The sequence below is a fragment of the Miscanthus floridulus genome, chromosome 8, assembly GCF_019320115.1.
Source record: "Miscanthus floridulus cultivar M001 chromosome 8, ASM1932011v1, whole genome shotgun sequence".
Taxonomy (NCBI): domain Eukaryota; kingdom Viridiplantae; phylum Streptophyta; class Magnoliopsida; order Poales; family Poaceae; genus Miscanthus; species Miscanthus floridulus.
The window spans coordinates 153906572-153922495 of NC_089587.1; positions in this window are offsets into that span (position 1 = coordinate 153906572).

Here is a 15924-nt window from a genome sequence, read left to right on the forward strand (position 1 = left end):
CCACCTCGGCAATCGACGCGAGGTGCAGGGTGACCACGAGGTAATCAGCAGGCGATGACACCACGATAATGAGGGGCCCGCCTAGGGCTACCATCCACACCGAGGTGGCTGTTATGACAGCGAGGAGGACCATAGCCCTTCTCCTAAACTGCCTGTCCCTCGAGTCTTTAGCAGGGCCATCCACAGCGCTTAGTTTCTGGCCCGGTTTCGCCAACTGGCCTACCTCACGAAATACAGCGGCGAGACCAACCCTGAGCTTTGGCTAGCCGATTACCACCTAGCTTGTCAGCTAGGCGGCGCGGATGATGACCTACTCATCATCTGCAACCTCCCCTTGCTCTTATCAGATTCGGCGCGAGCCTAGCTCGAACACCTTCCTCCCTCACAGATCCACGACTGGCGTGACTTGGTTAGGATCTTCATCGGGAATTTCTAGGGCACATATGTGTGCCCTAGAAACTCCTAGGACCTTAAGAGCCGTCGTCAGAAACCGGACGAGTCTCTCTAAGACTTCATCCAGCGCTTCTCCAAATAGTGCACCGAGTTGCCCAGCGTCGGTGACTCAGAAATCGTCTAGGCTTTCCTCTCTAGCACCACCTGCCGAGACTTGGTCCAAGAGTTAGGCCAGAATGTGCCGCGCTCAGCTGCCACGCTCCTCAACATCGCCACCAACTTTGCCTTAGGCGAAGAGGCAGTTGGGGCCATCTTCCCCAACAATGACGCTAAGGGGAAGCGGAGGGATGAGGCCACTGAGGCCTTGGCTCCCCACCTCCCCAAGAAAAAGAAAAAGGGTTACCTAGGGAAGGAGGAGATCCTCGAGGCTAATCTAGTCACGGCCATAGAGCGCAAGAATCCCCGAGGCCCTAGGGGCTTCGGGCTCTTTGACGACATGCTGAAGAGGCCCTGCCCTTACCACTAGGGCCCAATGAGGCATGCCCTTGAGGATTGCACCATGCTCTGGCATTACTACGCCAAGCTCGAGCTCCCCAACGACGATGCCAAGAAGAGGGGCACCGGCGACCGGGACGATGACAAGGACGATGGGTTCCTCAAGGTGCACAATGCCTTCATGATCTTTGGCAGACCCTCAACGTGCCTTATGGCGTGCCAGCGAAAGAGAGAACGCCGAGAGGTCTTCTCGGTTAAGGTGGACACTCCCCAATACCTCAACTGGTCTCGGGAGGTGATCACCTTTGATCAGGATGACCACCCCGACCACATCCCAAATCCTGGGCAGTACCCACTCATTGTCGACCCAATCATTGGCAACACCTGACTCACCAAGGTATTGATGGACGGAGGCAACGGCCTCAACATCCTCTATGCCAACACCCTAGAGCTCCTGGAGCTCGACCGATCGTAGCTCCGGGGCGACGCCGTGCCTTTCCATGGCATCATGCCAAGGAAATGCACGTGACCCCTTGGGCGCATCGACCTTCCTATTTGCTTTGGCACCCCATCCAACTACCACAAGGAGGTCCTTACCTTCGAGGTGGTTGGATTCGAGGGAACTTACCACACCATCCTAGGGTGGCCGTGCTACGCCAAGTTCATGGCGGTCCCCAACTACACCTACCTCAAACTCAAGATGCCAGGTCCCAATGGCGTCATCACGATTAAGTCCACGTATGAACATGCATATGACTGCGACGTTGAGTGGATCGAGTACGCTGAGGCTCTCATGGAGGCTGAGACCCTCATCATCGACCTCGACCGACTCAGCAGCCAGCTGCCTAAGCCCAAGCATCGAGCCGGGACTTTTGAGCCTGTGGAGGCCATCAAACTCGTCCTAGTCGACCCCGCCTGACTCGACGACCGGGCACTGAGGATCAGCACCACCCTCGACACCAAATAGGAAGTCATGCTCATCGACTTTCTCTGCACGAATGCTGATATATTCGCGTGGAGTCCCTCGGGCATGCCGAGCATACCGAGGGAGGTCGCCGAGCACGCCTTGGACATCTGGGCCGGCTCCAGACCGATGAAGCAGTGTCTGCGCTGATTCGATGAGGAAAAGCGTAGGACCATCGGCGAGGTGGTGCAGAAACTCTTGGCGGCTGGATTCATCAAGGAAGTATCCCATCTAGAGTGGTTGGCTAACCCTATGTTAGTCAAGAAGAAAAATGGGAAGTGGAGGATATGTGTAGACTACACTGGTTTGAATAAAGCCTGTCCAAAAGTCCCCTTCCTATTACCTCGAATCAATCAAATCGTTGACTCCACTGCGGGATGCGAGACCCTGTCTTTCCTTGATGCTTATTCTAGTTACCATCAAATTAAGATGAAAGAGTCAGACCAGCTCGTGACTTCTTTCATCACTCCATTCAGCATGTACTGCTATGTGACTATGCCTTTCGGCCTCAGAAATGCAGGGGCCACATACTAGCGGTGCATGACCCAGGTCTTTGGCGAGCACATCGGGCGAACCGTCGAGGCCTATGTGGATGACATTGTGGTCAAGTCTAGAAGGGCCAGGGATCTCGTTGACAACCTAGAGATAGCCTTCAAATGCCTCAGAGAGAAGGGCATCAAGCTCAACCCCGAGAAGTATGTGTTCGGGGTCCCCCGAGGCATGCTCTTGGGATTTATAGTCTCGGAACATGGCATCGAGGCCAACCCAGAGAAGGTCTCGGCCGTGACAAGCATGGGACCAATCTGAGACCTCAAGGGAGTGCAGAGGGTCATGGGATGCCTTGCGGCCCTGAGCCGCTTCATCTCACGCCTTGGCGAAAAAGGCTTGCCTCTATACCGCCTCTTGAGGAAATCCGAACGCTTTTCTTGGACCCCCGAGGCCGAAGAAGCCCTTGCCACGCTCAAAGCACTGCTCACCAATCCTCCCATCCTAGTATCGCCGGCCAGGGATGAGGCTCTCTTACTCTATGTCGCCGCAACGACCCAAGTGGTCAGCGCAGCCGTGGTAGTGGAGAGGCAGGAAGAAGGGCACGCTCTACCCATCCAATGACCTGTTTACTTCATCAGCGAAGTGCTCTCCAAGACCAAGACATGCTACCCCCACATCCAAAAGCTGATCTACACCATAGTCTTGGCTCGACGCAAGCTGCACCACTACTTCGAGTCTCGCCCGGTGGCTGTGTTATCGTCTTTCCCCCTAGGATAGATAATCCATAACCGAGAGGCCTCGGGTAGGATAGCCAAGTGGGCCGTCGAACTCATGGGGGAAGCCCTGACCTTTGCGCCTTGAAAAGCAATAAAGTCTTAGGTCTTGGCTGATTTTGTGGCCAAGTGGACCGACACCCAACTGCCACCTGCTCAAATTCAGACGAAGTGCTGGACCATGTACTTCAATGGGTCCCTGATGAAGACCAGGGCAGGCGTGGGTCTGCTCTTCATCTCGCCCCTCAGAGTACACATGCGCTACATGGTTCGACTCCACTTCACCACCTCCAACAACGTAGCCAAGTATAAAGCCCTCGTCAACAGCTTGCAGATCACCATCGAACTTAGAGTGCGGCGTCTCGACGTCCGGGGCGACTCGTAGCTCATCGTCGATCAAGTCATGAAGGAGTCAAACTGCCTCGACCCCAAAATGGAGGTGTACTGCAAGTTGGTACGTTGCCTAGAAGACAAGTTCGATGGTCTCGAACTCAACCACATCACGCGGAAATACAACGAGGCAACAAACGAACTGGCAAAGATGGCGTCGGCACGGGCTCCGGTCCCCCCGAATGTCTTTGCCAGAGAACTCCACAAGCCTTCCATCGACTACGCCTCGGTAGCGGAAGAGGGCCTATCGGCTGAACCCACCGCAGGGCTCGACGCCCCCTCTACCGTCGAGACTCCTTTGGCCGAGCCTGAGGTCATGGAAGTCGACACGGAACCTCCTCAAACCGACCAGGGCATGGACTAGTGAGTCCTGTTCCTTGATTGGCTCGCTCAGGGAGAGCTTCCTATAGACAGGACCAAAGCTCGATGGCTTGCGTGACAAGCCAAAACTTATGTCCTCTGCAACGACAAATTGTACAGGCAAAGTCCATCCAACGTCCTCCAACGATGCATCACCACCGAGGCAGGCCAAGCCCTACTTTGGGACTTGCACACAGGGGCCTATGGGCACCATGCGGCGCCTTGGACGCTCGTCGGAAACACCTTCCACCAAGGGTTCTACTGGCCGATGGCGGTTGCCGATGCCACCAAGTTAGTACGCTCCTGCGAGGGATGCTAGTACTATGCATGGCAGACGCACCTCCCAACCCAAGCCCTCCAAACCATCCCCATTATATGGTCATTTGCTGTGTGGGGGCTCGACATGGTTGGGCCTCTGCAAAAGGCCCCCGGGGGCTACACTCATCTACTAGTAGCAATCGATAAGTTCTCCAAATGGATCGAGGCTCGTCCGATCAATCAAATCAAATCCAAGCAAGTGGTGCTATTCTTCACTGACATCATCCACAGATTTGGGGTCCCGAACACCATCATCACCGACAACGGGACGTAGTTCACCGGCCAAAAATTCCTAACATTCTGTGGCGACCACCACATCCATGTGGCCTGGTCGGCCGTAGGACACCCAAGGACAAACGACCAAGTAGAACATGCCAACGGCTTGATCCTACAAGGCCTCAAGCCTAGAATTTACAACCGGTTGAAGAAGTTTGGCAAGAAATGGCTCGCCGAACTCCCGTCGGTCATCTGGAGCCTAAGGAACACTCCAAGCCGAGCCATGGGGTTCACACCTTTCTTCCTAGTCTATGGAGCCGAGGCCATCCTCCCCACTAACTTAGAATATGGTTCCCCGAGGCTACAGGCCTACAACGAGCAAAGTAACCGCACCACCTACGAGGACGCCCTTGACCAACTGGAGGAAGCCCGAGACGTTGTGCTGCTGCATTCAGCCAAGTACCAGCAAGCCCTATGGTGCTATTAGGCCCAGCACATTCGATACTGAGACCTGAAGGTAGGCGAACTGGTGTTGAGGCTAAGACAAAGCAACAAGGGCCGCCACAAGCTGACCCCACCATGGGAAGGACCATACATCGTCACCCAAGTGCTGAAGCCCGGGACCTACAAGCTAGCCAACGAGAAGGGCAAAATCCTCACCAACGCTTGGAACATAGAATAACTACGTCGCTTTTACCCTTAATTTTCCAAGCATTGTATACATTGTTTCTCGAAATACAATTAAGAAGCATTCTTTAGTTGTTCTAATTTTTCGAGAAACCCCCTGAACCCATCGCGGGTCTCGGCAATACGATAGCACTGTAAGGGAGACTCGGCTCTGCCTCTGCAGAACTGAGCCTCCCTCGGGGGCTAGATGGGGGACTCTCCCCTAAGTCCCACACACCATTTTTAGTCATTTTTCGAAAAAAAATTCCTACACCAAACTCTCTAGCACGCTCTGACGAATCGGTCGTAAAAAACCCAAGGACCAAAAAGTCTGTTCTAGGGCCAGAAGGCCGGTAGAGTTGTGAGACAGCCTATGCCCCCAGGCTATGACACTCCCTCACCACCTTTCGCCCAAGGGGCGGCTTAGGTTCCAAGGAGGTTTTTTTGTAAAAGAAATCTGATCAGAGACAACAGAGGGCAGAGGCTCGGAAATACAAGAAAAACGATTAAGAAACACGAGTACTTTAAAAAAGGCCTCGACGGTCACAAGCGTTACGATACAAAGTTAATCCCTATTCTATTTACATGGCCTCTTAGGCCCAGGTCAAGGCTCAGGGCCTCCAGCATCGGTAGACGGTGGGGGAGGGACCACCTCCTCTTCGAACAGCTTTGCTAGCGCCATGCTAGGGCCCTCTGTCGCCTCCATCAGCTTCGCGACCACCTCGTCGGCCTCCTCCTCATCATCGGGCAGGATGTAGCCATCGCTGATGACTTGGAGGTCAACGCCGATGTAGTGCGAGGTGATGACGGCCAGTGCGCGCTTGACGCCCATGTGCAGCGCTCCTCGGAGCTACTCACGTACTTGGCCGCTCAACGTAATTAGGCGGCTCCCGAGGGAGCTGCCCAACTAAACCCCCTCGACCTCCAGGGCCTCGCAGGCGGTATAGGTGACACTTTTCAGCGCGTCGTGCTCCCCGATCTCAGTCTCGAGCACCGGCTACATGGCGACAGAGGCCTCGGCTTCCCAAGTAACCTCCTTCTCCCGCTCTGCGCCAAAAGAAACAGAATGGGGTTGAGCGCAAAGGAAAACAAGCCAAATAAGGGCGGAAGCCTACGGGGACTCACCCTCGGCCTTCTCCTTCCACCGTCGGGCCTCGACCCAAGAGGCCTCGGCTTTCTCCTTCCAGCACTGGGCCTCGACCCGAGAAGCCTCGGCCTTCTCCTTCAGGCGCTGGGCCTCGACCCGAGAAGCCTCGACCGCCCTAGAAGCCTCTCTCCCTAGCTTTGCATCACACCAGGGAGTTAGGGGGCGAACACAAGAAAAGCGAATAAAATGAGGGGAATAGGACTCACCCTCAGCCTTTCCCCTCCAGACCACAGCCTCGGTCCAGGACGCCTCAGCCACCGTAAGGGCCTCATCCAAGGCACCTTTCGTCAGCTAGTGTGCACTTCGCTCCGCCCCTAGCTACCCAGCAAGGACCTTGCCTGAGGCCATTGCTTCTTTAGCCCGGGACCAGAAGGCATCCCGATCACCGGCGACGCGGGTCAGCTCCTCCTCCAACTCCTTGACCCGCACCGCCAAAGGGGCGACCTACTCCTGGGCCGTGGTCGCCTTGACCTTTGCATTGGCACAGCGAAGGCGGAGGTCCTCCACCTCCATGCTCCATGCCGATAGGAGCTCATTGGCGCCGGCAAGCAGGCCCTTCTGCCGCTGATGCTGGTCCCAGACGTCCCTCTCCTGCCGGAGAAAGACCGACTTCCCAAGGGACCGGGTCTCGAGCTCCTAGGTAAGCAGAATAGGGGTCATTCACTACAAGAAAACTCGAAAAAAGATAACACCACATGAGAAAAGAAGGGGTGAACCTAGGCGACGCCGGGCAGATCGTCGGCCACCTTGGACAGTGTCGTTTGCAGTGACCACTCTGCCAGCTGGCGGTATTGCTTGAAGGTGTCCTAGTGCCCGCCCTCGGCTGTGTCCTCAAGGGCAAATAGGGGCTCCCCCTTAGGGTTGTCCCGACTCTGCCACAGAACACGTGGATGATCCCACCCGCGGGGCTCGGGTCATACCCGCACGAGGGCCGAGCTTCCCTCGCCTAGGATCAGAGCCGGCTGTTCCACAGTGCCGACCACTTCGGCGTCGACCACCTCCTGCGCCCAGGAAATATCATCGAAGGAAATCAGATAGACCTCCACCTCCCGGGCGCTCTTCCGCAACGGCGGCAAGCCTTGGACCAGGGGCACCACCGATGCCTCCACCGCCTTCATCTCCACTTCCTAGGCCAACGGCTTCGCCGCAATCACATCGGCCTCGGTGGCCTTAGGATCTCTGGCCTCTGCCATCGTGGCCTCGGTGGTCCCAAGGGCTCCGGCCCCTGCCACTGCGGCCTCAGTGGTCCTAGGCTCCCCAACCTCCATCGCCTTGGCCTCGGAGGCCTGGGGGGCCTCGACCTCGGTGGCCTCAGCAACTGAGGGCACCTCAACCCCATCTGACTCAAGAGCCTCAACCTCACGAGGTGAAGGCACTCCCTCCCCTATCTGTGTTGGGGTCACCTCGGTAGCCCCTCCTTGGGTGGCCAGCTCCTTCAGGTCGGCCCTTGCTGACACCGCGCCACGTTGTACGATGGCTTGCACCTCCGCCACCCAGTGGGCGGTGGAGCCGGGGCTCACCTTGAGTGCCTTAAGGGGCGCCAAGGTGGGAACCTCTGCAGGTCGCTTCTGGCTAAAGACAAAATACTTATGGGGTCGGCATGAGACCGAAGAAATGGAAAATGTTGTGACTCTGCCAAAAATACACTTACCTCAAGCGGGGCTACAGCCGCTTCGGCACGGCGACCCTCCTCTATGAAGGCAATGGCAGAGGCGGAGGCAGAGGCACGGCCTCTGTATCCACCGGCGTCGGCCGGTCCTCGACGGACCTCGGCGCCCCTCAGTCCTCTACGGGGGTAGTTGCGTCGCCCCCACCGCCACCTGCTCCACCACTGCCGTCGAGCCCACTAGGTTAATGGCGCACTTTCCCAAGACCCGTGCCTTGGGCATGTCGGCCTTGGCCCTGGTGCAGGTGATTGCCGGCCCTGAGGTAGCTCCTCCTCCCCCTGGGAGCACTAGACTGCTTGTGGACGCCCCAGGCATCATCTTCCTGACGCCAGGGAGATGATCCAGGGGACCCCACCCCACCTCGCCCTCATCATCTCCATTCGAAGCATCCATCGATAGCGATGGCGATGGGGACTCCTCCAATGGGAGATCATCCTTCCTTTGCTGTCGGCGGCACTTCTCTAGTTCCTCGTGTGTGAGGATCTTCTTCATGCGCTTCACCACCTTGGCGTCCTTCCACCTCTTCTATGCCTCGGTGTGCGCCCGGTTGATCGCCCACTACCTTGCATCCTCGGGAATGGGTGGCGGGGAGTCTCGCACGTCCCTCATCCCCTACAGGAACAGCGAACACGGATAAGGGAACAAGAAACAATAAGAAACAGGGAGGCCTTTGGGGCTGTAGCGGTGTGTGACTTACCAGCAAGAGGAACCCCCGTGATGGGTGCATCATGAAGGGGGTCAGGCCTCCGCTCCTCAGCTTCGCCTCCACCGTCTCCCTCACCTGGTGAAGAATTTCCTCATTGAAGAGGGCAGAGGAAGACATCTGGATGCCCTTGATTGGCTCATCTAGCCTCATCTCGAACAGGCGCCGCCGCTGAGCCATCAGCGGCAGCACCCTTTGGCGGTGGAAGGCGGCCACGACCACAGCCGTAGTAAGGCCATGGTCCCGCAGCCTCTCTAGGAGCGGCTACAGCTTAGGCTGATCCTCCCTTGGGACGCCATACTTCCACCTCTTCGGGCAGCTCCCCATGATCCGCCCAGTGTAGGGGGAAGTCCACCGTCATCATTGCAAAGATAGAACCAGCTCATGTACCAACGGCGATTCGTTGATGCGAGCTAGGCCGGGATGTAGATATGCTAATGGTCCTGGCACACTTGGAGAGTGCAGCCACCGGCCCTCACCGCCTTCCTCGTGCCCGACGTACTCGTCGGCTTAGTGGTATGCCCCACCCAGAAGAGGTGGAGCCACAGCTCCTAATGGGGAGCAATCCCCAGATACCCCTCACAGATGGCGACGAAGATGGCCGCCTGTGCGATGGAATTGGGGTTGAAGTTGTGGTGCTCCACGCCGTAGTAGTGCGGGAGTGCCTGCATGAATCGGTCCATCGAAAGGCCAAGGCCACGCTCGTGAAAAGACATGAAGCTCACGACATAGCCGTCGTGGGGCCTCGGCTCTGGCTCGCCTGACGGAGCGATCCACTCTGGCCTGTTGGAGTCGGTAACCGGGCGAAGAAGACCACCATCGATGAGCGACTAGAGCATCTCCACAGATACGTCAGATGGACCCTAAGGGTCCACCTCGATGACAACAATGTTGTCGGCCATGAGTGTGGTGGAGGTTCGAATACGGCAGTGAGTCTCTCTCTCTCTCTCTCTCCCTGCCTCGTCCTTCTCCCTTCTTCTTCCCAGTGCTCTCTGCTCTAGCGATGGCTCAAGGGTGGCAAAGCTGATGCAGGCAAGGTAAGGAGGGGAGGGGCGAGGCTCGTTGCGTATTTATGCAGGGTGAAGGCAAAATGGATGAGCAATAAAATCGGAGAAGTTTCCCTCAGATCCGGCACAAATAATCCCGATCCGATTTTACCGCCCACGTGCCCACCTTTTCCTCATTAATCGTGGGAACAATTATGTTCCATCCGCTGACGTCACATCACATCCAACCACTGCAGCGGTAGACGTCGTTCCACCTCCCCAAGAAAATCGCCTCAAAAGGCGCGCCTACCGTTGTCCAGCCGACGGGGGAGATATCCCCTCACCGGATTCCTTTTGAACGAAGGGATAGGGCGCCAAGCCCATTATGGTCTAGGGGTTCGAAGGCTGGGCCCTTGAGGGTTTCGATAGCCGCCCTAGGGCAACAGAGTCAAGGATGGCTATGGGTGAGCCCATACGGGACCGAGACCCAAGCAAGTGAAATGCTTGGGACGCCCAAAGTCATGTCCGAGACCGGCAGGGAGGTCTCCGAATGGGATCCCACCGTAGGGAGGCACTGAGCCACCGGGGCCCAGCGAACGGCCCCAGCACCCACTAGAGAAACCCTCTGGTACTCTTGGAGTGCGTCTCTAGACTGCTAGCCGACCCCTAGCGAATGGGGCATGGGCCTCCACTCGGACTTACCCGATAACAGCTCACTAGAAGTGCCACCGCTCGCGCCCATCGAGGGTAGCCTAGCATATTCCACCCCTCTTTCCGAGTGAAAAGGAAGCGCAAGGGTTGTACAAAAAGCCAGGGGAACCCCTAATGGCCCTCTTGCTCCATGTAGAGGCTAAGGGGCTCTTCCTGCAACTTTGCTGAGACCCAGCGACCTAGGCTCGCACTCAAGGGGGCTCGGCAGAACAACCCCTCCTTCTAAGCGAAAAGGACACGCGAGGGTCGTACAAAAAGCTAGGGGAACTCCTGATGGCCCTCTCGCTCTGTTCAGAGGCTAAGGGGTTCCTCCTATAGATATGCTGAGACCCCGCGACCTAGGCTCGCACCCGAGGGGGGCTCGGCAAACAAACCCTCATGCGCAAGAGGCGTACAAAAAGCCAGAGGAACTCCCGATCACCCTCTCACTCCATGCAGATGCTTGGGGGCTCTTCCTGCAACTTTGCCGAGACCTAGCGACCTAGGTTCGCACTCGAGGGGGCTCGGCAAACAACCCCTCTATCCAAACAAAAAGGATGCATGAGGGTTGAACAAAAAAGTCAGGGGGACCCCTGACCACCCTCTCGCTCCGTGCGGAGGCTCAGGGGATCCTCCTGCACCCAAGACAAAGACAAACGACCCAAGCCCACGCTAGAAGATTTGGAAAAAACACGATAAAGGGCATCGAGCCCGTTACGGTCCAGGGGTTCGAAGGCTAGGCCCCCAAGGGTTTTGACAGCTGCCCTAGGGCAACATTGTCAGGGACGACTATGGGTGAGCCTGCGTATGGCCAAGGCCTGAGCAAACAATCGCTCAGGACATCCTAAGTCATGTTCGAGATCAGCAGGGAGGTCTCCGAATGGGATTCCACCATAGGGAGGCACCGAGCCACCGGGGCCCAGCGAACGGCCCTGGCACCCACTAGAGAAACCCTCTGGTACTCTTGGAGTGCGTCTCTAGACCACTAGCTGACCCCTAGCGAATGGGGCATGGGCCTCCACTCAGACTTACCCGATAACAGCTCAACGATAGTGTCACCACTCGCGCCCACCGAGGGTAGCCTAGCATATTCCACCCCTCCTTCCAAGCAAAAAGAAAGCACGAGGGTCGCACAAAAAGTCAGGGGAGCTCCTGATCGCCCTCTCACTCCGTGTAGAGGCTCGAGGGCTCTTCCTGTGACCTTGCTAAAACCCCACGACCCGAACTCGCACTTGTGGGCTCAGCAAAAACGATAAAATCTCTCGCTCAACATGAGAAAAAGACTCTAGAGGAATGAATCCACCCCTAGGGCCTTGGGGGCTACACCGGCGGGTGCGCTTGTGCGCACCCACCAAGGCCTTGAAGTGCGAAACACCATTCCGCCAGGAGCTACCGCAAGTCGAGCCTCGTCAAACCCTCAAGAAGAGCACTCACGCTCTCCCTGAGGCTCGAGGGCTACTGTCGGGTACCATAAAACGGGGTACCCCGAGCGTATATCAAAAGAACCACTTAAACCCCATAAAAAACAAAGCCAAAAGGTAAGCCATTGGTTAACCCCTGGCCCCGTCTGAGCCCACCAGCTCTCCGCCTCACCTTTGGCCTCACACGGGAGGTCTCGATGGCCTACCAAATCTCTACCTCATGTGAGGCCTCGCACAGGAGGCCTCTATGGGGAACCAATTCTCCATCTTGCCTGAGGCCCCGCGCGTGAAGCCTCAGATGAGATGACAATTTGCCGTATTGCTCGAGGCTGGCTCCACAACAACCCATCACTCCTGCCTTGACCAGTCTCCCTGATCGAGCGTCACGTCCCATTAATGCACCAACCACTCCTGTGATATTAGCCGGATGACGGCTCGACACTACGGAGCGGGCAATGAGACGGGGAGTCGCATCAACGCCATACCATCTAGGACAGGACAGGGTAGGGGTTACCGGCCACTATGCTCTAGTGCTGTGCCCATGATCAGTGCCCGCACTACACTGTGCCACCTAACCCTTGCCCTGGAACAACGTGGTGTGGGGAGTCAAGTCCAGGTCACTATGGCCTCAGAATCAGCACACAGGACTAACTGCTCCCCTTGAGCCTCGGCAATATACTTCAGGGCCTCGACAACCTCAGGATTCGCGCCCACCGAGCCTCCCATGATGGCTCGGCCTCGGCAACAACTGAGTCTTGGCTTCTCATGTAGTCAACACACGGTGACCGGCGTGTTGACCACCACGCCCTGCTTCAAGATAACACTAGAGCCCCACGACGTACAGGATCGGATGTGACCAGCGCGTTGCCCCAGTACTTCAAGGACGGGACCACTCCGTCGACCACGTCACCATAGGAATAGGCTACAGGGCTCGAACATGCCGCCTCCATTCGCACAACACCGTGTAGCTAGCGCATGTATCACCCTTGTCCCCCCTTCAACTATAAAAGGGAGGGACCAGGGCCATTTTAGGGGGATTGGACACTGATGATTAGGCCTACGCCCACTCGACGAACTCACATACAAACGCACAGACGAACACACAAGCTCCTTCACGACTAGAGATTAGCATCTCAAGCAATCCACGCCGCCCCACGTAGAGACTTGGGACTAGCTCCCTCTCTCGCCCTGCTTGTAACCCCCTACTACGAGCATTTCGGTGCAAGGAATACAAGATCGATCTCTCAGACTGGACGTAGGGCACCCATTGCCCGAACCAGAATAAACCTTGTGTCTCTTTGTATCACCATCCGGGATCGGGAACACGCAGTACAAATTTACTAGTTGGTTGAGGACTCGCCGGTCCAAAACACTGACAGACGGCGATTCGAATCGATTTCAACCAGCTGAGAATTTATTCCTAACACAAACCCAGGTAGACCAGATCATTAGTCACCTTCGGTCACATTTGGTACAACTTTGGTCCACATTTCATGGGTTCGTACCGCGCCACACAGTCAGGGACACCAAATGCCAGGACGTTCAGGCCTAGCCTGCCCTTGGACTCAGTCTGGCTCCCTGCAAGGAGCGCACAACAGAACAGGGCCCGGCCTGAGTTGGGCTACTTGGCTTCACGGTCGGAATGAGTTATCCAGCCAGCTAAGTGATAGGCATGCGTTCAATCTTGTCAGAAGTTCCAACAATGGTACGGTCCTTAACCAGCACAGACGGAATCACATGAGTCAACCTATGCATAGACTCCGCCTAGCCTTGATTTTCTTTTACCCCATGGTTCTATTCCACGATAGCAAATATAGCCAACCATGCTCCGGTATCCACTATATCTCGCAGGTGACAGGAAATCACCTGACTTCTACCGGTCTAAGCATGACTAAGCATATATTCGATCCTAGACCTACACAGGTTTAACGGTGTATATATCTGGACAAGGAATTTATATGCATCAAGTGGTTCCATTCAACTCTTATAACCTAATGCATCAATCATAAGGACTTAAGTAATCATTTGTAAAATACTGGGAGACTTAGAATGCTCCGAGGCTTGCCTTTCAGAAAGGACATGGGGCGGTGATCAGGGCACTCCAGAAGCTCTTCTGGGTTCTGCTACTCACCTTTAGGAGCTGCGGCTTGAGGATTCTTCTGTGGGTCCCCTCCCTCTACTTCGTCGAACTCCAGCAACGTTATTTCTTCCTCCAATCTTAGATGCATGAATATGGCATAAGGTATTGCGAATGTATGCATGCCGACAAGTACAATATGATGATACATGATGAATGCATTCTTGTATGTATTCTTAACATCATGGTGCTGAAGTAATAACAAGTGTATTGTGTTTTACTGAGTATATGCATATCTCCTCTTACTTACTCAATCAAACACTTCAGCAGTTCATGTACCACACTACAAAACAGCAGCTACTTGGTTTACTCATAACTGAAGTTCTACTTATCCAAATGTGGTGATCTTGGACTTTGTGGAAATCTTATAAAATTGTCTACAACTCTTATTTAATCACCAAAAGCTAATTCCCAATTTATCTTAACCAAAATAGATAATCCATCCAGTGCTGTCTAGAAATTTCCAGAGAGCAGCAATTTGGAAATACTAACTTTGAATAGCCATAACTCCTAAACCCTTTGGCCTATGGTCCTGAAATCTTAACACAAGATACATGAAGGAGTTATCTACAACTTTGTTATTAACCATGTTTACAGCAAACATCATTTTCACTATGCAACACACCAAACTATAGAATCTGTCCAAAAACCCTCTCAACTCGAATTATAAAGCAACAATACTTTTACTTCATATAAGCATTCAAAATTTAACAACACAAAGTCTACCAATAGTTCAAGCATACCAAATACACTCAAGAAAATATAATGGTAAAGCCCAAACTATTTATTTAAATGTTTTTATTATTTTATTTAGATACTTAGGTTAAATAATAAACCTATACTAAATGTATATCATAAATTGTCAAAAATTTACAGTGCCTTACTAATGCTACGAAAAGACTACTATAAAAGTGTCATGCCATTTTACCAAGTAGAACATTCTATACAAACATGACAAGGCAGAAAGGCTTACAATAGCAAAAATAGAAAACCCTAGTGAAAAGTGTCAAGCAACAGATTTTATATTTTTCTTATCATCCATATGGTACTAGGATAACCTCCAACAAATTTCATGAACATTGGATTCATAAATAATTTATAAAAATTCATACAATGATTACCTAATTATAAAAGAAAAATCTATAACTACAAATATATACATGCACTAACCCTCAAATTTTTACCAGAGCTCATACATGTCAAGAATAGCTTACCACAAAAATTTCATACTGTTTGGAGCACAGAAACTCTAGATATAAAATAAACAAATTTACATACATTCAAAAACACATTTCAAGTTTCAATTTAAATTCTCCAAAAATTCTACTACAAATGTCAAGATTATATTTTTCCTAAATACTACACTTCATCAAGATCTTAACAAAATTTGAACTAGAAATTTTGGATCTCTCAAGCTCCAGATATAAAATTTACAAAATAGTATAAAATCTCGAATTAAATGGGCTATCCTATACTCTCCTGTCGCTGACAGGCGAGACCCACCTGACAGGGGACCCCACGCGTTAGTGACACAGAATAGGGCAGCGGCGCTGCTTGATACCACGCGGCCATGGCTCATTGACGGCGAGCTTCACTGGCGATGGCATCTACACATCTTGACCCCCACGACCTCCCAGACCTATTGACCTACTTGATCGAGCCTATCGTCGGAGCTAAGCACGGTGGCGGCATTCATGGCGGCACAATGGAGCCGAACAGCAGCGCTACGCCAGCGGTGGCCATGGTGACTCAACCAAAAGCTCGGACGAGCATCCACTAACCCTGGCAATCCTAGCGCACAAGATTACGCGGAGAAAGGTGGACTGAGGCTCTCCAGCCATGGTAATAGACATGGTGGTGATGCTCCGACGAGGTCTGCACTGCGAAACGACTTACCGAGCATGGCTAGGGGAAATGATTGTGGGCGCGGCGTGATGGGGGGATCATGGAGGAGCTATTACGGTGGCAATTGGCGACGAGGCACGAGCTTGCGCTGGCTATGGTGACGACGGAGGTGGGGAAGTGCTCGGCTGCTGCTGCGGTGCTTCGGCCGGCGAAGGAGGGGGGCAAAAAAGTGAAATGGTGCACGGGGCTTGAGCGGGCGAGTGC